The sequence below is a fragment of the Saccopteryx leptura genome, chromosome 11 (assembly GCF_036850995.1).
Source record: "Saccopteryx leptura isolate mSacLep1 chromosome 11, mSacLep1_pri_phased_curated, whole genome shotgun sequence".
In the NCBI taxonomy this organism is placed as follows: Eukaryota; Metazoa; Chordata; class Mammalia; order Chiroptera; family Emballonuridae; genus Saccopteryx; species Saccopteryx leptura.
This window is the reverse complement of record NC_089513.1, coordinates 16,206,874-16,230,122: the sequence shown is the minus strand read 5'-3', so window position 1 is coordinate 16,230,122 and position 23,249 is coordinate 16,206,874. Positions and strand designations below refer to the sequence as shown.

Genomic DNA, 23,249 nt, shown 5'->3' with positions numbered 1-23,249 from the left:
AAGTTCTTCAGGCCTCAAGGTCCTAATCTGTAAGTGCTGATATTAATAGGTGCTGCCTCCACACCATTTGTGAGGTGGTAAAACACCAGCAAGATCCCTCTTAACCCCAAAGGCAGGAGTGTGGGCTTGAGGGACCTGAAGCCCACAGTTCACTCTCTGCCTTCCAGATCCTGACTTAATAGTCATTCTTTTTTTAAAATTATTTTTATTTACTTATTCATTTTAGAGGAGAGAGAGAGAGAGAGAGAGAGAGAAGCAGGAAGCTTCAACTCCCATATGTGCCTTGACTGGGCAAGCCCAGGGTTTTGAACTGGCAACCTCAGCATTCCACGGAAATCTTTAGTAAAAGGTGAAAGATTTATGCGATCTGAACAGAAACCAGAGTATTACCTCAGCATTCCAGGTCGACACTTTATCCACTGCGCCACCACAGGTCAGGCCAATAGTCATTCTTGAAATCACACTATCTTCCTCTCTTGACAGCCATAATGAAAGGGTTCTCACTTGTTCTCTAGAAGACCTTTAGTTCTCTTGGACCAGAGCATCTGCTCTGGACAGACAAAAAGCCCAGAGAAGAGTCTAAATGTTCCAAGACTTTGAGATCAACACACCAGCCAGCTCCTTTGGAATAATGATTGTGACTTTCTAAGGTGAGAACCAAGGCCTGGTTACTGAGGGTTGTTCATTCCAAAAGTTCACTGGCTTTGCCATAGCCTATTCACGTCTACTACTGCGCTTTGCAGAGAGTCCTGGCTTTATGCAGAATGAATCCGAACTCTCTCACCTGGAATTTTCTACACTTCATAATATAGCACCACACAGTCCCGTTCCCCCGTTCCACTGACGGGTAATTGACACATAATGTTGTGGACATTAACATATAGTTTGTCATATGTTTGCAGTGTGAGACGATTGCCACAACAAGGTAACATCCATCACCTCACAGTTATATTTTTTCTTCAAGATGAGAACTTTTAAGATTTTTCTCTCTCAGCAACTTTTAAATATCCAATGCAGTATTGTTAACTAGAGTCACCAGCTGTACAGTACATCCCCAGAATGGATTTACCTTATAAATGGAAGTTTGTATCTTTGACTGTCTTCACCCATTCTTTACCACAGGGGTCCCCAAACTTTTTACACAGGGGTCCAGTTCACTGTCCCTCAGACCGTTGGAGGGCCGCCACATACAGTGCTCCTCTCATTGACCACCAATGAAAGAGGTGCTCCTTCCGGAAGTGCTGCAGGGGGCCGGATAAATGGCCTCAGGCAGCTACATGCGGCCCGTGGGTCGTAGTTTGGGGATGCCTGCTACCAAGTCCTAATTCCTTTATGCTTAAGATTTCTTCTTTCAAACTACTTCATTCATCGTGAATTTCACTGTAAGTAGCAAAGACAAACCAGGCAGCACCTTCAACGCTGTGCTTGTAAATCTCCTTAGTTAAATCTCAAGTTCATTCTTTGCAAGTTCTGCTTTTCACACAACCGTAGCATACAAGTCTAGACTTTTTGCCACTATATGACAATGACCTCCTTTCCTCCCATTCCCAATAACATGCCCCTCCTTTTTTCCTGAGCCCTCACCAGCAAAACCTTTAACATTCATATTTCTATCACCATTCCTGTATGACCGTTTGTTTATTTCCTACCACATTTCCAAAAAAAATAATAGTAGTAATTGCACCTCATAGAATTTTTGAGGAAGTTTCATTGGGCAGTTGCATGTTAAGGGCTTAGCATATATTCAGTATATTTCAGTCTGTACCTCTGAACTATTGCTCTTAATAATACAAGGTGCATTTTTAAATTTTTGTAAGTGATTCTTATTCTTAGCAGAGCCTCTCAGATATTGTCTAATCTAGTATTCTGTAAGTTGGAATCACACCCATTTCCTAGGTTAGCAATGTACTCAGAGGCCACAGGAAAGCATTTTCAATGTTTACCATTTATCTTTGCAGTTTGGAGCGGCTGTTGGGCCATCCAGGTCTGAACTACACTCCACTGTGTGTGAACAAACTCAGAACGAAGAAATATCCGCTGCCCCCTTGCAAGTACGGTTCGTTTGCTCTTGGCTAGTGATAAAATAGGCTCATTGACCTACAATGTCTGCTAGATTTCAGCCTCATCTCATGTAATTCCCCTCATTCAGAAATGATAGGCAACTTCAAGCACAGGTGCAGAAAATCATGTCAGTCTCAACAACTGAACGTGACGTGTTTGCATCTGTTCCCTTCCAGAGGGATCTTCTATGGAATGGGGGCCAATTTCACTCGGGAACCTTTTGAAGATTATCTCAGACTTATTCTCATTTTGAATACCTTGTTATCACCACAGAGGATCTTGGGGTGTAAATGATTTCCAGCCGCCTTTGCAGAAGATGACACAGTCTGTCCTGGGAGCTGTGCGTGGAGTGACTGTGTCTTGTTAGTGGGGGGTTGAGTTCACTGATACTTAAAAGCAACAAAGGCTGAAAGTCCCCAGATTTGTAAATTCACTTACTTTGGGGGTAAGTATGAGAATTTTCTCACTTTTCCTTTTGTTTCTTTAGCTTCTTTCCCCTCCTCCTTTTTCTACTTTCTTTTTTAAACAATCAAGAACACGAGAAATTGTCACCTTGGTTTCTGAAGCAGAGCTCTCAAAGGCTCTTTATTCTGGGAAACACGTAGGCTGAGCGAGCATTCCTGAAATGGAATCAACAAAACCTGTACACTCCCAGGTGTGAAGTGGTAATTGCAGGTGCAAATCGGCGATGGCACGCACAACAGGCAACTGAATATAATAAGCAAGCTGCGTCCCAGCGCTTTGGTGCAGCTCCTAGGAGCTCATCTTCTTCCCTTGAATTCATCTGCATTTCTCCAGCCTGGGAGGTGCATAACTAAACGCTCTTTATATATTCCACCAAGCTCATCAGTGTAAGATAGGGGTTCTGCCTTCATCAAGTCGGTGTAACTAGTAGGTGTGTGTGTGTGTGTGTGTGTGTGTGTGTGTGTGTGTGCGTGCACGCGCGCGCATGTGCAGATACACATGTGAGTCAGAATTGCTCTGAGTTGGGTCTTTCAATGTAAGTACTGTTGTTTGAAAATTATGTCAAAATGCACGAGTCTGAATGATTTCCAGAGCTCTGGGGCCACACACGGACTAAGACAGTGAAAATCTAGAGAGTGTGGGGGAGGTACCCAGTCAGTTGTAGAGAGCTTGACCGTGACTTCATGTCTGGGCAGATGAGCACGGCACTGCCCTCAGCATCTCTCCAGTCCTGCTATTTGTCCACTCACTGGGCTTCTTTTTCCTGCTTTTCCTCCTGACCTCCCCTACCCCCTCAACCCCCACAAAAACCAGAATGCCCACTTGACTAAGATGATAAAAAGAACGGAGAAAAAAAGCAGGGAATTTCCCATTTCCATTTGTCTCCAGGTCCAAGTCTAGGCAAAGTAAAACACTTCTGGGATGTTAAAGGTAAAATGACAGGATTCTGTTATGTCACCTCCACGGCAGGAGAACACATCTTTGCCCCTGGCCTGGGGAGTCTCACCCCTGGCAGGATGGAGCTTTCTAGGGACTGGGAATCCGGCAAGAGCATCTCACCTCGAAGAGGTAACAGAAAAGATTGTATTTGAGCAATACAACTGCAAAGGTATTTTAAGAGGTGGTATTTGTTTTCTATTGCTGCTGTAACAAATTATCACGAACTAAGTGACTTAAAATAATACAAATTTATTTTCTTTCATTACAGAATTCAGGAGTCCAACAGGGCCTCCCTGGAGCAAAATGAAGATGTCATTCGGGCTTTGTTCTTTCTGGTGGCGCTGGGGAAGAATGTTCCATTGTTCTTTCCAACATGCATCCTGTGGCTCGTGGGTCTCTCCACCATCTTCAAGATCAACAAGGTGGCATCTCCACGTAGCTCTCTGATTCTGGCTCCTGTTCTTCCTTCTTCGTTCCTTTTAAAGGACTCTTGTGATTTCATTAGACTCAGCCCCGTGACCCAGAACAATATCTCTATTTTAAGGCCACGTGAAAAGCAACCTTAATTATACCTACAGCCATAATTCTTTTTTGTCATGTAACATACCATATGTACAAGTTCTGGGGATTAGGATGTGGCAACTTTGAGGAGCCTTCTAGTCTGTCCACCACAGAAGAGAAGAAGATCTCAGAACTACCAGCCTCCAGAGAACAGAGGCATGCTGAACTATGTGACCATGTGGCAGAGGACAGCCTTGGCCTAGGATTTCAGTGTGCGCCAAGGGGCACTAAGGAAGGAATAGAAGCCCTGAGGAAGAAGCGATTTAGATTTAGAGAATCTCTGAAGTGAGATGGCTAAGCAAAAAACATAAATGCTGGCGGAGCTCAGGGACAATTTAGAAAGAAAGGAAAGGAAAAGCAAGGAGATGGAAATGTTTCAGAAAGGAAGCACCCAGCCAGTGTTTGCGGGGGGCAGTGTCTCTGGGACGGAAGAGGGCGGCTCTGCCCGGCGGGGCTAGGACCTGAACTCCGGCAGCTGAAGTCAGCCCCTCACACACCCTCTTCTTCCCCAGCACGCTCCTTTACCTGCTGGTCCCTGACAACTTCCTCCTTCAACGTTTCATCACAACCTACTCCAGGTTCATAAGAATCCTTGGGAGGTAGGAGAGAGTAAGGTAAGAAATATGGGTGTGTTGCTCTCCTGGGGTGGCCGCTGCCGGGAACGTCCGGCTGGTGGTCCCTCACCAGGCCCTCACACCGCTTCCTGCTTTGCTTACCACAAACTGTCATAGTGTCCTGCTCCTTTCGTCTGCCATACTTTACGAAAGTAGTATTTCTGCCCTTTAAGAAGAAAGACTGTGCCTTGCTCATCACTGTGACGTCAGAGCTAGGTGATGGCTCTGCACACACGAGGTTGCCTGCAGGTGCACATGCACAACTGCACGGCAGTTTCATGGAACGAGTGCTGAATGGAAGTGCACTAGCAGGGGAACCAGCTTGGAGATCCAGCTCCACAATTACAAACTGCTGTTAAGGACCTGAGACCCGGTCTGGGAGAAGGGCAGTGGCCACCACAGAGCTGGGTTGCTTGGCGTGGACAGCATGAACGGAGCGAAGCAGAAGAGCTCACTGGAAAGGACCCGTCCATCAGGGCCAAGCCAACAGACAGGTCGAGTCTGAGGCTGCATCCTGGTTTTCCAGCCTGCTCTCAGCAACCAGTATGAGCAGGACAGCATTCTGCAGAAGTCCCAGCTTCCTGGCTCCCTTTTCCACTCTCCCTGGACAGTAACCCAGCAGAGACTCCGAAGGAGGCCAGGAACACCGCAGGTGGGGAGAGCACCCTCCAGCTGCCCAGGTCTCACCTCTTGGGTAGCTGTCTTCAATCATCTGCCAAGACTTAGACTAAGGCAGTAAGTGATACTGCTCAGAGGAGAGTGAAATCTCACCAGCCAGGAGAGCAGTCACTGAGCACCTACCGTGTGTGAATCCCTGTCTTAGGAAACGAACCCTCACACAGCGAGGGTTGAAGGGGGAGGCAAAGGAGGGCACAGTTTTACCTCCTGTGATTTAGACTAGTCAACATTGCTAATCAAAGACATGGCAACTGCATCAGGAGATTTTACAAGTTCTAGCTTTGGGGGAACAATGACTTCAATTTTAGCAGTGTATCCACCAGAAATAGTTCAACTGAGTACAAAGATTTATAAATAAAGATGCTCATTATAGTACCATCTAGAAAATTGAAAAACTAGAAATAATCTAAAACCATAGCACTGATAATTGAGAAAAGTCTGAGAAATCCATACTTGGGATAGTTTGTCACCTTTAAGTTTTATTTTTGAAGAAGATTGATAATTTGGTCAAGTAAATCAAATTTTTAACCAAAGCAAAACTCAAAGTTTTTAACACACTATTATACAAGTTATAGTTTTAAACATGTAATTTTCAAAAAAGCTATAACATATCAAAATTATAATACTTATTATCTGGAATTTTGACTGATGTTTTTCTTTCTTCCTTCCCCCTTCCTTCCTTCCTTCCTCCCTCCCTTCCTCTTCCTCCCTCCCTCCCTCCCTTTCTTCCTTTCTTCCTTCCTTTTTTCCTTCCTTCCTTCCTCCTCTCTCCATCCCTTTCTCCTCTTCCTCTCTCCCTCCCTCCTTCCCTCCCTTCCCTCCCTTCTTCCTTCCTTCCTTCCTTCCTTCCTTCCTTCCTTCCTTCCTTCCTTCCTTCCTTCCTTCCTTCCTTCCTTCCTTCTTTCCTTCCTCCTCTCTCCCTCCCTTTCTTCTCTCTCTCCCTCCCTCCTTCCCTCCCTTCCTTTTTTCCTTCCTTCCTTTCTTCTTTCCTTCCTTTTCTCTTTCTTTCTTGTTTTCTAAATTTTCTATAAGGGGCATAAGTGCATTTTGTAACCAGGAGAATATCTATGTTACAGTAACTGAAACTGCATCACCTTATTTCATTCCTTTAATAGCTAGTCAAATGAACAAGAGCATTTAGAAAAATTAAAAATCTATCAACTGCAATCAAGCGAGAAAAGAAACCACCTCATATATACACTGCAAAAAGCGATGGCCTGAGAAAGAAGTGTATCTGCGAGCAGAGTTGGAGGAAGTTTGGTTCCTCACGCTGCCCCCAATACCCCTCCTCAAAGTCACGTTATTTGAGGTTGAAAATTCATGTCAGTAGTCTCCTTGATTAAAAAAATAATAGTACAGGAGAATAATAAATTATATGATAATCTTCCTCCATTTCTGGCTGGGAAGGGAAGTAATAGATCTGGAAACCAGAGAACAGAGGAGAGAAGGGCTCTTTCTCACAGCAGGAGGTGGGCTCTCCCAGGATGTGCATTACAGGGGGGGGCTTGAAACCGGAGAACATTCCCCCGGGTGAGTGAGATAAATCCCAAGGCTAGGCCAATGAACTTTTGTGAGAGACTTTAAAGGTTGTCTCAGAGGAGAGTGCAAATCCAGGTATTCTAAAAAAGATTTTTTTTCTTTGGCCTGACCTTACAGTGCCATTTGCTCAAGCTACACAAAACTAGGAGAATAAAACATGCCCAGCCCCAGCTGTATCTCAGAAGGACAAAGGGGAGGTGAGAGCAAAGTGAAACGGAATTAAGAAGGCACTCACACAATATCAGATAAACAGGAGTTTGAGAGAGAGCTGCCCAACCATGAAAAACATAGAGACAGCATGTCAATGATGTTACTATATCCAGCATAAAAATTACAAAAAGGATAAAAGGCAGAGACTATGCATAAAGACAACAACGTAGAAGATGAAGTTAAGAAAAATAAAGAATATATTCACAATGTCTTAATAGCAACAAAGAAAACCTAAAAACAGATTCAACAAAACAAGATCTCGAAGTTAAGAGGCTAAACAACCAAATGAGATAAACAGAGAGATAATAGAGCTAAGAAAACACATTGAGGATTAGAGGAACAGTGTAATAGATATAAGAAAGAAGAAACAAAATGAATAGCATTGGGGAAAAATCTATCAATAATGTAAGAGCCCGGAGAAGATAGATCATCATAGTAAATGCAAACTAAGGGAAAAATGGGAAGATTAAACATATTGAATTACAAAATTAAAGATGGACATGTATTTTATATATTATTTCACATTATTTTTATAATTAGTGTGAAAGAAGCCAGACAGAAAAAGACAAATACCACAGATTTCATTTACATGTGAAAACTTAAAAACAAAATAAAAGAACAAATGAAACAGAAACAAACTTACAGATACAGAGAACAGACTGATGGCTACCAGAGGGCGGGGAGTTGGAGACGGGGTGAAAAGGTGAAGGAATTAAGAAGTACAAACTGGCAGTTACAGAACGGTCATGGGATGTGAAGCACAGCACAGGGAATATAGTCAATAATATTGTAGTAAATATGTGTGGGGCCAGGTGGGTGTGAGATTTATCAGAATGTAGCTGACGTTACTTAATGTCTAATCACTGGGGTGTGCACCTGAAACTAATATAATATTGAAAAACAAAAATAAAATTAGGTAAAAATTTAAAAATTATTTCTTAAGCATTAAAAAACCAACAAATGGTCCGACCAGGCGGTGGCACAGTGGATAGAGCATCAGACTGGGACGCAGAGGACCCAGGTTCAAGACCCCAAGGTCACCAGCTTGAGCATGGGCTCATCTAGTTGGAGCAAGGCTTGCCAGCTTGAGCCCAAGGTCACTGGCTCAAGCAAGTAGTCACTTGCTCTGCTGTAGCCCCCCGGTCAAGGCACATATGAGAAAGTAATCAATGAACAACTAAGGTGTCACACCAAAGAATTAATGCTTCTCATCTCTCTCTCTTCCTGTCTGTGTGTCTGTCCCTTTCATTCTCTATCTCTGTCACCAAAAAAAAAAAAAAAAACCCAACCCACCAACAAATGGAATAGAAATAGAGATAATGTAAAAAAAATTACCTCAACAAAAAGCGGAAAGGGCACATCATGTTACAAGAAAATATGATAAACATTCATCCCTAAGATACATCCTAGACTCAAGAAGAAGGAATGATGTCATTAGCCATGCAAATAGAAAAAGCAAGTAATTTACAAGAGAAAACTCTCAGGCTGACTTGACCCTTCTGCAGCTCATACCAGAAGACAACAATATCAAGTTCTTAGGGCAAGAGTGACCCAAAATATCAAACCAGCTAATAGTCATTAAAGTTCAAAGGAAACCAGAAGTGCTTTCAAAAATTAAATAACTCACGAGCCCTCCTCAAAAAGAAATTCATTTTGGTACATTTATCTTTAAAAAAAATTCAACTAATTCACTGTACCTCCCTAGCAGTGAAGACCCCCAAAAGCCAAAATCATGGTTTCTCCTCACCCTTCTCTACTAAAACCAATAATAGTTTTGTGGCAATATGGCTGAATATTGGTCTGTGGCAGGAAAAGTACAAGGTAAGCTTAGAAATCGTATGCTAGCAATCAAGGAAAATCCCAAAGATGAAGGAGACCAATAAAAAAGGCCCAGGACCAAACTGGAGAAGTTCTCAATGGTCAAATTTGGTACAATTTGAGCATCAGGAAAAAAGAATATTGTGGTAAAGAGTTATACAACTTTGAATAGAGAAAGAACCCATGGGCTCATACTGATACTGAAAACAAGGGATTGAAATACTATCTAAAAACATAATGTCATCAATGTAATTATTTATTCTGCCAAGGATCATCAGTGGATGTTGAAAATATCAGATAAAAAAATGTGAGAGAACAGATTATGAACATAATCTCAAAATTTCACCCCAGGCTTCACTTACTTACCAAATGAAAGAGACACCTTGAGCATGGAAGACATCTGGTAAACACCCTAACAAAGTGTTCAAGCTTAGCATCACTGACCATGAAACAAACAGGAACTGTGGCCTCTCGAGGAGGCTGTGGAAAGTAGACAACATCTCCGCGTCATCTTCCTGTCCAAAATGTTTGATCTGTGTAACCTTCTGAGTTTAGAGATATTCTACAAACCACCAGGTCTCTTCAAATGTATCAATTTTGTGAAGACTAAAGGTGTATAAAGAGATATCTCAACTAAATGCAATGTATGATTTCAGACTAGATAAAAACCAAAACCATATAAAGAAAAAAAAAAGAGTCGAAAAATTAGGTAAGTTGGATGATGAATTATATAGTAAATAATATTGTACCAGTATTAAATTCCATAGTTTGATCATGACATTGTTGTTTTGTAAGATAATACTGAACATTTACAGATAAAAATAATTACAGAGGAAGTTTTGGAAAAAGTTTCTTGGTATAGGTATAATTCTTGGATTAGCAAATCAGAAGAAAGAAGCTATGTAGCAATATTTATTATGTGTGTCATGAATGATATGCCATAGGGTGTCTAATTCTTTGGGGAGATACCATTGAAATAAAAGAAAGCATCTGCTCTTGATAAACTAACCAAAAAAATGAGGTAACAAGCCAAATAATAATATGTAAGTATAAAGACATAAGGAAAAACATCGTCAATAGGCATTTATGACACACTTCTTGTTAACTTTTTAAAAGTGTAAACTTAAAAAATACACTTAAAAGTATAAGCCTCTTATAAGCATAAAGCATGGATAGTGCCCATGAACTTCAAAGTCCAGTTCATGAGACATAATTTATGCACATGAAACAATTCAAAAGCAATGTAAGATGCCATGTTCTCAAATGCCAAATACTGTGGTTGGAACTAAAAATGTAATAGGAATGTTTGGAAGGAGGAGATCAATGTCTGATGAAGTGGCTGGGAATTGGGGCTTGTGACATTAAAACAAGTACAGACCTTGATCTTAGAGCAAAAGTTACCCACATATGTGCTAAGGAAATTCACTAATGGGGAATGCCATAATGAAAGGCAGGTTTTATTCCTCAGAAGAGCTTTCATGGGGGGAGAACTTTAAGGAAAAGTTGAAGGAGAAATGCAAATTATAAGACTCACTAAATTTATGTTAAAGAGAAAATGATTTCGGAGATCATCTTCTCCGGTTTATATGTTAATAAGTAAAGAGTATTGGGCCCAGAAAAAGGCGATAGTTGGTAAGAGAAAAGGGAAAATTGGTCAATGGCAGGAGACTGGATGGGAATCTAGCAGCCTCTTAAACATTGGCAAGCTATTCAGCATTTCTAAACTTTGGAGAATGTGGATGATATTTCATCAGGGTAAGGCATGTCTAATCCTCTTCGTCTGAATCTGGGCCCCTTAGTGACTCACTTGACCAAGTGTGGAAATGACATTGTGGGACTTCTAAAGCAAGGTCATTGGAACTGTCATCCTGGGAGCCCTGAGCTGCTGTTAAAAAGTCCAGCTGCTCAGAGGCCACCATGTTGTGTGAAGCTCAAGCTCCATTGAGAGGTTCTACAGAATAAGAAATGATACAAGGAGACAGAGAGAAGCTGAGGAACACCGGACGCCGGACACATGAGCGAAGGAACCATCTTGGGAGTGGCTCCTCAGTCCTGGCTGCCCAAACGACGCCATGTGGGTTGGAGATGAACACCAGTCTAAATCCAGCTTGAATTCCTGACCGACACCTGTGAGCAAAATAAAATATTTTATATTTATATTTATTTGTTTTAAACCATTAAGCTATGAGATAGCTCACGACATAGTAATAGATAATCATAAAACTACTTTCTAGTGTCCATCACAACTCTATATATCTCTGCTTATATGAAACTGCACAAGAAACGGTTTAGAAATGTTTGGTGAAAGAAGCAAGCAGGTAGGCTAACAAGTTGGTTTGAATAGAGTGGTAGATTTTGGAAGAAATAATAGGAAGTAGCTCTTAGAAATAAGGGTGCCAAAAATGAAGGTTACTGTGTCACATTCTGAGGACTTTATTTCTGATTGACAGAAATATCCCTGTATCCCTTCCATCCCTGTAGTTGATTAACAGTCTCTTTGAGTCCACTTGCCTTTTTTTTTGGTCATATCTGAATGGTCATATTGGCTAGCCCCACCTCAAAGAATGGTTATGATAGCAAAATATGGCCTTCACCAATAATTTCTAGCTCTTCACTTAACAGGCACATGCTAAGATTGTACTTATTGAACATCAGACCCTTTGTGGTTGAGCAAGGCCATGTGATTAGATAGTTGAGGTGTGAGCAGAAGTAACGTATGTCACTTCCAAGCCACAGCATTGAATTGCCAGTTCTAGACTTTTCAGAGCTCCCTTGCCCTCTGGCACAGTGACCAACAATGGTCAGGGTATGACTGCAACATCCAGGATTCCTGAGTAGATCTGGTGACTAAGATACCCTGCCAACCCATAATAGACACATAATATGAATGAGAAATAAACTTTTGTTTATCTAAGTCACTTAACATTTTTTTTTATTAAGTGAGAGGTAGGGAGGCAGATAGACATACTCCCACAAGCATCCCGACTGGGATCCACCCAGCAAGCCCCCTACTGGACGATGCTCTGCCCATCTGAGGCCACTGCTCTGTTACTTGGGCAACTGAGCTATTTTAGCACCTAAGGTGAGGCCATGGAGCCATCCTCAGTGCCTGAGGCCAACTTGCTGGGACCACTTAAGCCATAGCTGTAGGAGGGGAAGAGAGAGGGAGGGAGCTGGAGGGATGGAGAAGCAGATGGTTGCTTCTCCCATGTGTCCTGACCCGGAATCGAACCTAGGAATTCCACACACCAAGCCAATGCTCTACCGCTGAGGCAACCAGCCTGGGCCTCAGTTAAGACACAGACCAAAACATAATATAGCCTATTCTGATTGAAGCCTCAAAAGAAATTGAAAGCACTATTAGAAGCAGAGAAGTGATACAGAGTGAGATACTGTTATTACAAGGGTAGGCTTCAGCTGCCTTCTGAGTAGGGAAGCAATCTAAGTATTTCATTCAGCCGTCTATTGCAAGTTTTTATTGCTCAACCCTTAATTAACAAGTTATCTAGCTTCTCTGAGTCAAATTTTTCTATGTATAAAATAATAAAAATTACAGCAACAAAGAAGCAACAACAAGAGCATCTACTCTTTATTGAATATCTACTATATGATTCGAAACCATTTTCTATATAATTTCTAATCCTCACAGCATTATCAGTAGAATGAGCTTAACCAGTCATGTTTTCACAGGCATAGAAACTGAGGCTAAGGAAGTTTGTTACTGTGTCCCTTCTCCTTCCTTCCAATCTTTGGATCTCCTCCTAGGAAAAAAGTCTAGTGCTGTGGAAAAGAGAAGTGAGGCTCTTCTCCATTAAACCATAGAGAGGGCGGCCACTGTTCTGAACACATGCTATGCTTGCTTTCACTGACGTTTTAAAGGGAAGCTGAACCCAGCCGAGACAGTTCCGTATCCAAGGCATCTGGTGCCCATGTGTGGAGATGTGCGTGCCTCCCCAGATCCTCACAGGATGGCACAGATATTAATTGCTTAATATGTAAGAGGCAGAGACTGGGAATAATAATCCTTAATTCCAAGTCGGCTTGGTTTCACCTTTATGGGCCCCAGCATGGTGCTACCCACAGGCCTCTCAGGGCTTGAAAGCACCAACATCGGGCATGGGGGTGGGTGGGGGGATGGCATCCAGGCCACAGCACCAACCCAATTAAGTACATATGGTAAACTTGAAGGCCAAAGATGTTCAAAATATCCCTGCCCCGCCCCAAATGTTGGGTGGCCCCAACCCAGCCCGGAACCAGCATTTGCATGCAGAGATCTTAAATTAGAGCACATCAAATAATTAATGCAGGGTGTTCCAGTCTGACCTAGGACATGAAGACATTAGCAAGCGTTGGGGGGATAGGACCAGAGAGGCTCACACTAACAAGGTCCTCGTCGAAATAACATGGAGCTGAACAAATGTCACTCTTGCAGCCCTCACCTGGGGACGCCATCACAGGCATTCTCCTTTCTTGTCACATTTGGCTCTGAGCAAAAAACCCAAGGTTCTAATAAGTCAGTCAGAAATTGTTTATGACCCAGATATACTTTGTGCTGAGTGCTATTTTAAGTGCTGAGGATACAGCTAAGGAGACAAGGTTCTCGCCCTCTAGAGCTCAGGTTCTAATAAAGAGGATGATAGATTCGTTGTTCAATTTTTCGCACAACTCGCACCCACACCCTTGGGTAGCATCCTCTCACACTGGTTCCGGGTTTGGTCTTGGGATTAGTTTTGGCTAGTAGACTGTGGCAGAAGTGACACGAGAGGACGTACACACAGTGTCACTCTCTCTCAGAACTCTGTCTCTGCCATGTGGATAAGCCCGGGCTAGCCAGCTGGAGGATGAGGGAGGCTGATGGCCCAACCAAGACCAGAACTACCCTATAAGTTCAATAAGAAATACAGGTCCTGGCCGGTTGGCTCAGCGGTAGAGCGTCGGCCTGGCGTGCGGGGGACCCAGGTTTGATTCCCGGCCAGGGCACATAGGAGAAGCGCCCATTTGCTTCTCCACCCCCTCCTCCTTCCTCTCTGTCTCTCTCTTCCCCTCCCGCAGCCAAGACTCCATTGGAGCAAAGATGGCCCGGGCGCTGGGGATGGCTCCTTGGCCTCTGCCCCAGGCGCTAGAGTGGCTCTGGTCGCGGCAGAGCGACGCCCCGGAGGGGCAGAGCATCGCCCCCTGGTGGGCAGAGCGTCGCCCCCTGGTGGGCAGAGCGTAGCCCCTGGTGGGCGTGCCGGGTGGATCCCGGTCGGGCGCATGTGGGAGTCTGTCTCTCCCCATTTCCAGCTTCAGAAAAATACAAAAAATAAATAAATAAATAAATAACAATAAGAAATACATAATGCTGGGTACTAACCCCTGTGTGATCACGGCTGCAAATACACAATAATAAATGTGTAGTGTTGTAAGCCACTAAGTATAGTCAGCTGACACAACAGGGAAAAATACAATAAGCATGCAGATGAAGGAATAAATCACATATATTCCAGAATAAGATACATATGCAGATGCAATAAAGAAATAGTATAAATAAAATGGAATAATGGAGGACGATTAGTTGGGGAGGCTATACAAGGCTAATTTGGCCAGGGTGGCTGGAAAGGTCTCACTGACCTTGGTGTTGAAATTGAAAAGGAAACAATTGTATCTCTATTTTGAAAAATTTCATTCCAAACAGAAGAGACAATTCCAAACAGCTAGACACCCAAGCTGAGATGCTGTGTAGGCAGCTGGCGCTCAGGGGAGAAGTCCAGGCTGGAGGTCTAAATTTGGGTCATAAGATAAATCAAGATCACTTAGAGACCACCTCATGAAATATGCATCCCAGACACAGTACCTGGGCTCTGGAAGTTATATTTAAAATGGAGAGTCAGATTCATGGGTTCTAAAAAAATCGGGATACTGAGAGATTCATCCACGTGCTGATGAGTAAAATAGGAGGCTTGAACTTCTGAAGGTGATTACGGAGAATGAGGACATGGGGCACACCGAGAGTGGTTCTTGGCCAACTGAAGATGGAGAGCATGGGTAAGTGAAGATGTAGGTCATGGTCTTGTCTTGTCTGCAGATGGAGAGGCTATGGCAGCAGGGAGCTAGCTGAGATTAAAGGGCTGAGGTTGGCCCCTCCCACCCCCAAGGGAAAGGGCTGACTCATGAGTCCATGCTGTATTGGAAGACTGGGAAGCGGTTGATCTCATCACCACTGAACTGTCCCACTAACCAGCTATCTGGCTTTGAATAAGTGTTTGTTTTCCCAAGGCTTGAGTTTATATCTCTGTAAAATGAAGTCACAATGTCTTTGTCCAGTGGTCAATATTCTGTAAATTGCAAGGGAAGCATCTCTTAGTGGTTTAGGCAAAGAGAAAAATGTATCGGCTCATGTATGGTCTAGGAGTTGCTCTGGTTCATAAGGGCTTCAAAAGGTAACATCAATCAATCATTCCATCTCTCTCTCTCCCCCCTTGTATTACCTTTATTCTCATGACAATTCTGTATATCTGCACCTCTAGTATCTCTAATTGAAGTCATCCCTATAGTTAGTATTGTCAGTGGAATAGGGGACTGTCTTTTGCAATGACCAATTCAGATCCTGGGACTGAGTGTCATGGATCAGTTTGGGCCATGTCCAACCTTGACTTATGCTATGTTTAGAAAGATAGAACACACTCATTGGCTAGGCCTTTGTCCTACACTCATTGCTGGATGGAGGAGAGTGTACTGGAATGCAGTAGAAGAAATGTGTGAAAGATATTTGAGATGCTGCTATTAAAGGAAAAGCTATGATAGCATGGGGGGTAAATCAGCCCCCCAACCCCCTCCTATGGCAAAGGGCACTAAGGGCTACTGGATTCCCCATATGTACCTACTTTCATGTGAGGTCCATTTTAATAAATGTCACCACTTAATCCTCACGACAGCTCTACAAAAAGGTATTACTATGAAGCAGCCGTAAGTGAAATCTATGAACGTGAGGAATCCACCCCACTATGTGCATCTAGTCTTTTCCTGCACATTTCTGGACGTTGGTTTTGTCCATTTCCCCTTCGTTTCCATCTTAGTGGTGTTAGGAGGGCATCTCATGGGGAAAGGCAGGAGTGTGAAGGAAGTGAAGCCCTTCGAGCTGAGAAAGGGTCAACACAGGAAAAGGATTGAGAAGCTATCCTGAAAGGTAAGGGCCGAGGTGGCCAGTCTCCCTGCAAAGCCTCCTCTGCCGCAGCAGCGCATGCGCCGTGTTGACCCACCTTTGTTCCGCGCTGTCCAGGGGCACGTGGCCAGTGCCGTCCCCTTGTTGAAGCCTACTTTGGTAGCTTAGACCCTTCAGGTCTACTTGGTGCTCAAGGCCCTTTGCATCCACTCCCATTTTTCCACCGTTTGTCCCAATACTGGTCCACCCTCCCCCCAGTAGCTAACCCTGCTGACACCCTCCCTTCTCTCTCCATCCTCGTCTTCCTCTGAGCAGCCAGCCTTCATCACTCAGTCCCAGTTTCCTCATAACGTCTTCCCGGAGACCGGCCTTCTGGAACACTCTAACCTCTAAACTGCCTGTACTGCTGCTCCCTGTCCTGCCTGGTCCCCTAGCGATCATTTCACCCAATGATAACCTGTCTCCACCAGTACCTCACACGCTCCATCCGCGCGTAATATTATACATCCTGTCTGTCTGGATGTGTCATAGTGCCCAGGGCCCCAGGGAAGGCCGCAGGAAAGGATCTCTGGGTTCTCTGGGAGTGCCTTCCATATCCGTCCAGACATGTTAGCACGGGGCTCTACCTACATGCCTCTTTGAAGAAAGCAGACCAGTTAATTGAAAATAACTGGTCAATTCCATTCTTTAAAAAAAAAAAAAAATTTAATGTCACCATTTGTTTAATTGAATTAACTGGTTAATACAGTTCAGCTTATATGGAGCTGAGCTGAAAGGAAATGACCTCAGTAGTGTTCGTGTCAGAGGAAGATTATTTCAAATTGGCAACTTGCAGTGGAAAGTATTCCACATTGCAATGTGCTCTCTCCCCTTCAATGCCTGACTGTTTTATTATTGTAGGATCGCTTATATGCATGGTCAGAATGACCCTGGGGTCTGGATTTTTAAGTCTAATGGCCCCGGGGTATTTTTCCTCTGTCCAGACTTATAAGGTTGAATAGAGACTAGTGTTTTATATGTCTAATAAATAATAACAGAAAGAATTGTGTGATAGTTGCTGAATGTTTTCATGAGAAAGTTTTGTCTAATTAACCCAATATCATAAAACTATGTTAAGTAATTTATGTGCGTTTTAATTTTGCAGCCTACGTAACATATCTGTGGAAGGGGGAAGCTATTCTACATGGTCAACAGCTTGCAGACTAGTACAGGGGGGACTTGAGAGGAAAAAAAAACCACCGTATTTGCTTAAATGTCTACAGATTAACCCCTCTCCTAAGCCTTTTTCTCCATTTATTCTGCTCTGAACATAATAAAATGTTCAGTCCTACCTACTGGCAAATTCATGGGTCAACTCGCAGGACCCGGGGGCAGGGGCCGGCCACTGAGCTGGCGGAATATTCCTGCCCTGGTGCCCAGCCCCAAAAGGTCAGCCCGGCTTACTGGCAATGACTGGCTATCTGGCCGACAGAAAATAATAGGAGCCAAGTCCTTCTGACCTATTTCATCTGACAAAATCCTCTTTGGCCTTCTGAGAACCCGAGGCTTGGAGTTACTTACTGAGGGCTGAGAAGAATCTGAAGCCACCCCAGGGGATGGGAGGCAGGGGGGCTGTCTGAACAGGACAGAAGGGACCAGAAATGAGAATCCCAATGTGTGTCTGTGTGGGAGTGCTCCAGGCAGAGAGGGTGGCAGAGAAGGGAGTGATGGGGCATTTGTTGAACAATGCAGTCACCCTGTGTCAGGCACCACCCTGGGCACTCACTTGGGTGGCTTGATCCTCTGACTGCAGAAAGGTGGAGGGGGGATAGCAATGAGGTTGCAGGGGAGACCAGCAGGTAAGTCAGGAGGCCAGGGAGCCCTTAGAAGGGCACCTGATTGGAGGGGACCGCTCTGTGAAGGGGAAATGTGGTACTTAAAGGATGCTCACCGAGGTCAAAGGGGACTCCAGGCAGACGGCACAGCGACAGGGCCAGCCAGGTGCCCTGACCCAGCCAGAAGCACTCAGGCAATGGTTCGTCCTTCGTGTCCCCAGACCTACTGAGCAAAGAATCTCTCAAAGTGGGGCAATGCTTAGACAGGGTTTAAACTGCTGGGTAGGTGATTCTCAGGCGGACGCCCTGCTGAGAATGCCGGCCTTAGCTGCGATTTCGGCAGGCCGGAACAAAAAAAGCAGTCCTAGAGCAGCAGGGAAAGCCTGAGCAATGGCTTTGTGTGCTGCCCTAAGGAATTTGAACTTTTATCCTAAAAGCAGTGGCAAAGCATGAGCAGATTTTAATTAAAATATTCTATGATTAGGTCAACATTTCAGAAAGCCTGCTTTGTCAGCTGGGGAAGAAAGGAAGCGCGGGGGCCCAAAGCCAGGGAGGGGCTGGCCAGAAGCAGGGGCCCAGGCAGGAGGGTATTCCAGTAAGCTGGGCAGGAGGCAGCCGTGCGGGTCAGGAGAAGTGGCCGCGATGGGACTTGTCACCTACCTGGATGTGGACGGTGAGAGAGCAGGATGTGAGATGATTTCAGTAACGGTGCAATGGAAGGAAACTGTGTAGGTGAATGCGCTGTCTTCCTCTTTCTCTGTAGCAAATGACCACAAGCTTAGTGGCTTCTAATAACACATGTTAATCAGGTTATGGTTCTGGGGCTCAGAAATCCTAAATGTAGCTACAGAAGTATGTTCTTTCTGGAGTTTCTGGGAGAGAATCCATTTTCTTGCCTGCAGTTTCTGGAAGCCGCTGCCATTTCTTGGCTCGTGGCCCCTCCTAACTCCCATTTCTGTGTCCATTCTTACATCTTTTTCTCTGACTCTGACTCCACTCCCTCCTTCTTCATCTTGTCATTACATGACAAGATCCCTGTGATGACACTAGGCCCACCTGGGTGACCCTAGATCATCTGTCCATCTCAGGAATTTCATCACCATCTGCAAAGTCCCTTTTGCCATGGAAGTTAACCTATCCACCAGTTTTAGATGTGAGCATGTGGACATCTTTGGAGGGCTATTATTCTGCTCGGCATAAGAGGGTATGGGGGGGAAGTATAGGACTGGGGAGATGGTTTCAGTTTGACTGTATTGAACGGAATGTGCTCTGAGGGCGTCCGAGTGAGGTTGTCCGGTCTATGACTGAATATTGGGGTCAGAGACTAAGAATGGCGTTCTCCAGTGGGGGTGGGTATTTCTGGGTCATCAGCATGAAGTATAGTCAGCTGCCTTAGTTTGCCTGAGGTTACGCATCATCATGGAGGCCGGAAATCAGAGCCTGGGCGACCCTGGCATCAAAGTGGCAAGGAGAAGAACAGACACTTGCAAAGGGCACTGAGCAGAACTAGGTAGAGTTGGGAAGAAGCCCAAAATCGGAGGGGAAGGAAAGGAATGACATCAGTGTCAAATATTATTTGACAGGATGAAGACAAGAGACTAAAGGCACCTGTGGGCTTTGGCAGCGCGCAAGTCACAGGTGAGCCAAGGAGAGAAAAGTTTCAAGCAACTTTCCAGAGAGGAAGCCAGATTGCACTGGGGTGGCAGGTAGAGCGGTGAGCAATGAGCTGAGAGATAAAAATAAACAGCAGACGCCTTTGTAAAATGTTTATGAAATATTTTAAACATGAGAATTTTAGAGAACGACTTAAGGAGCACCCACTGAACAGCTTTTTCAAAGCTTGACATTTTGCTGTATTTGCTTCATCTTCTTAAAAAAATAAATCAAGTTGACCCTTGAACAACACAGGCTTGGACTGCATGGGTCCACTTATATGCAGATTTTTTTTTCAATAAATACTGTCAATGTATTTTCTCAATACAGTATATAATACCTATAACATACAAAATATGTGCTAATTGGCTATTTATATTATTGGTAAGGCTCCCGGTCAACAGAGGCTATCAGTAATTAAGCTTTGGGAGAGGCTGAAGTTATATACTGCTTCTCAACTATATGGGAGATGGGTGCCCCTAACACTACATTGTTCAAGGGTCAACTCTAATATACTACAGATGTCATGGAAATGCCCTATTTCCTTCCTTTATTCCATTCCCCTTCCTCCTGTGCCAGGGATCTACCATCCTGAGAGTCTGGGATTAATAATTTTGTGTTTAGTCATGTTAATAAAATTAGTACCTATGTGGCCTATCATTTCATGTTTATTGACTTTTTTTCCCCCTGTGAATTCTCAGGGGATATTTACCCTCACTTTTCTATTGACTTGAATGTCTTTATTTTTATTGGCCTTTGGGTGTTGTCATCCATTTTGAATATTCTTACCTACAACTCGGGAACTCCAAGGAACGCTAGGGTTCACTGTGCAGGGTGGGGGTGGGGAGGGCGGACGGTGGTGCTGAGTCTGAGTCTGCGCGGAGGAGATTGACAGGTCTCTGAGTATAATATGCTATCTTCCTCCACGAGGCTCTTCACGGCCTTTGATACACGGTCCCCATTCTTCCGCGTGCTTTATTGGGCCCTACAAACTGTGACTCTGCTCCCTGCTCAGCTATGATCACCCCCAACACTCGTTTACCTAGCGCTTTACCAGTTCAAGTCCTGCATTTCAGAAAACCCCTGTGTCCCAGGCAAACCAGGCCTGTTGGTCACTTCACTTGTCGCAGGGAATCCTGTTGCACACATTCTGTCATAATTACAAACAAAGAGGAAATTCTAGATTCTCCCAGCCTATGTGTGCTTTCCCCAACATAAAAGCAGGACTGTTTACCTTGAGCTCAGCCCTGTAGATATTAAACTCCAAGTGGACAGCAAAGAAACGAGCTCTTTCAAATGAATTTCCAGAGACCAGCACAGAGCAGGCACTCAAATCCACGTGTTTTAAAAGAAGTAAGGGAGGAAATGCATTCGATGAATTATTTGCATCTCTTTCCAGCTGCACGAGTCGTTTTAACACACGATGACCTGCATCACCTTGGCAACACGAGGGCTAGCTCTTATTTCAGGGCTGTCATCGTTTGCCACTTCTTAGATGAACTATGAGGAGCAGAGATATAAAGAAACCGTTTCTCTATTTTACCCAAACTAAGGGGTTTTTTTGGGTTTTTTTTTTAAGGCATATACTTGGAGAATGCATTTCATCTTTGGAATCTTGCTTCAAACCTTTCTCGTCTAGCATTCCGCATATCAATTTTTCCTGGCGACATCACACTGAAATCTGATTAGCACCGGATTACAGGTCTGGGCAGCGTCGGAAAGAGCCTCACAGTCCCAGGCCTCGGCTGGGGCTCCGCTGATCCCCAGAGCGGGCCTCTTTCAGGAAGCCCGTGAACCAGGACGCTCGGGTGGCAGGCAGAGGAGTTAACTTGTGACAATACTTGTCCAAGTCTTGTAAGTAGAGCATCTGGTTTCTTGGCCTTGAAAGTGAAACAATCCAATAATTACAGCACTTGGTGCTTCTTCTTCTTCCTTTTTTTTTCCCTCTTACCTCAGGAAACATTTTGCCACTAACTAGCAATTTCCAAAAATATGGCTCAAGCAACACATCTCCTATCTCTTCGTGTAGGAGAGGGTGTGAGCTCTAACGAGGCAGGGGCTCGTTATCCGTTATCTCAGGGGGTTCTGGCAAGGTGCTGCTGAGGACAGCTTTTAATTGGGGAGGCGTGTGGTGTGACAGCTAGGTCTGGGGCTTCGTCGCTATCTTCTGGGAGAAATGGAGGCCCCATTTCCAAAGCGTCTAGCTAGGACACATGCAAAAGGCAGCCCCAGGAGGCAGGACCAGGGGCCCGTGGAGAGAAGGCATTTTCGTACCTCTTTCCAGGGGCTAGGATTCGGCTTTCAGTTTTTCAGAGAGCCCAGGTTTTTGGAGTCGGTTCAGGGAGAAAGGTAAGACTTCCAGGTGACCAGCCCACTCTTCACTGTCAGTAGAAGGCAGCCGGGTGTGGGGACTGGAAATGCTGCCGATGCCCACGGCACGCAGAGACCCCACCGACAAGGCAGGTGTCCTCCTCGCTTCATCAAAGGGAAAGAAACATTAAACATTGAATTGTACTCACCTCTGACTTGGAGTCAGGCTGGGGACAGGTTGGGTACTCGGTTTAGGGTCACGTGAAATATGGACGCTTCTTTAGCAACAGTGGGAGGGAATTCTCTCCTGGTTTCAAGCCCTTGCGTTCAATAGCAGGGCCAGTTTGCAAATTTCGAGAAGCATTAGAATCAGCTGTGAACTCATTAAAAACCGATTCCCAGATGCAGCGGCGCTGTTGCTTCTTCCAGGCAGTGTTCCCTGATGTGTAGGCCTCTTAATTGTGCTCTCATCCAACTCCAGGAAAACATAAGCTCCCCAGGCACATTTGAACCCAGATGTGTTGGAATCCGTGTACAAGTTTGCTAAGCTGCTTGAAAACTTCCCAGGGCTCGTGCATGCGCTGGTAGTTAAGGGAGTCCTCTTCCTCAGCTTTCCTATGTAGCCACCTCGCCTGCGCATGCGCCTGTCTGTCCAACTCCGCTTCTGACAATTCACTCAAGAAAGTTAAACCCTTCCCCCTTGTCCCGTCTTCCCCAGGTGCGTAGCCCCAGCGCGTAAGGGCCTGCAGAGCATGAAACAAGACAGGAACAAATAGAGAATGCAAGGCTCCTGATAGGGAGTTTGTGAGAGCAAACACAGGGTATAAGAGGTAAATACTGAAAGCTCATAGCACAGCTTTGCACCTTTTTTATTATTATTATTTTTAGAATTAAAATTCAAGGGAGAGATGGTTGTTATGGGTATACTTTTATTGAAATTAAAAAACAAAATCAGATTATTCTCTGAAGGTAGGTTTGGTTTGCCTGATGGGATTTTACAATAAAAGTAGGCTTGGGCCCTGGCCAGTTGGCTCAGCGGTAGAGCGTCAGCCCAGCGTGTAATAGTCTTGGGTTCAATTCCCGGCCAGGGCACAAAGGAGAAGTGCCCATCTGCTTCTCCACCCTTCCCCTTCTTCTTTCTCTCTGTCTTCTCCTCCCACAGCCAAGGCTCCACTGGAGCAAAGGTGGCCCGGGCACTGAGGATGGCTCCATGGCCTCCACCTCAGGCGCTAGAATGGCTCCGATTGCAGCGGGGCAATGCCTGTGATGGGCCTAGCATCGCCCCCTGGAGGGCATGCGAGGTGGATCCCCGTCGTGCCTCATGCAGGAGTCTGTCTTATTGCCTCCCTGCTTCTAACTTCAGAAAAATACAAAAAAAAAAAAAAAAAAAAGTAAGCTTGATTAGCTGACGGTGGATGTGTGTGTGTGTGTGTGTGTGTGTGTGTG

General features: G+C 44.6%; 1 pseudogene; it reads right to left on the bottom strand.

Moving 5' to 3' along the window:
- Positions 1-279: 279 nt before the first annotated feature.
- Positions 280-387, bottom strand: LOC136383608 (U5 spliceosomal RNA; annotated as a pseudogene).
- Between the last annotated feature and the right edge of the window lie 22,862 nt (positions 388-23,249).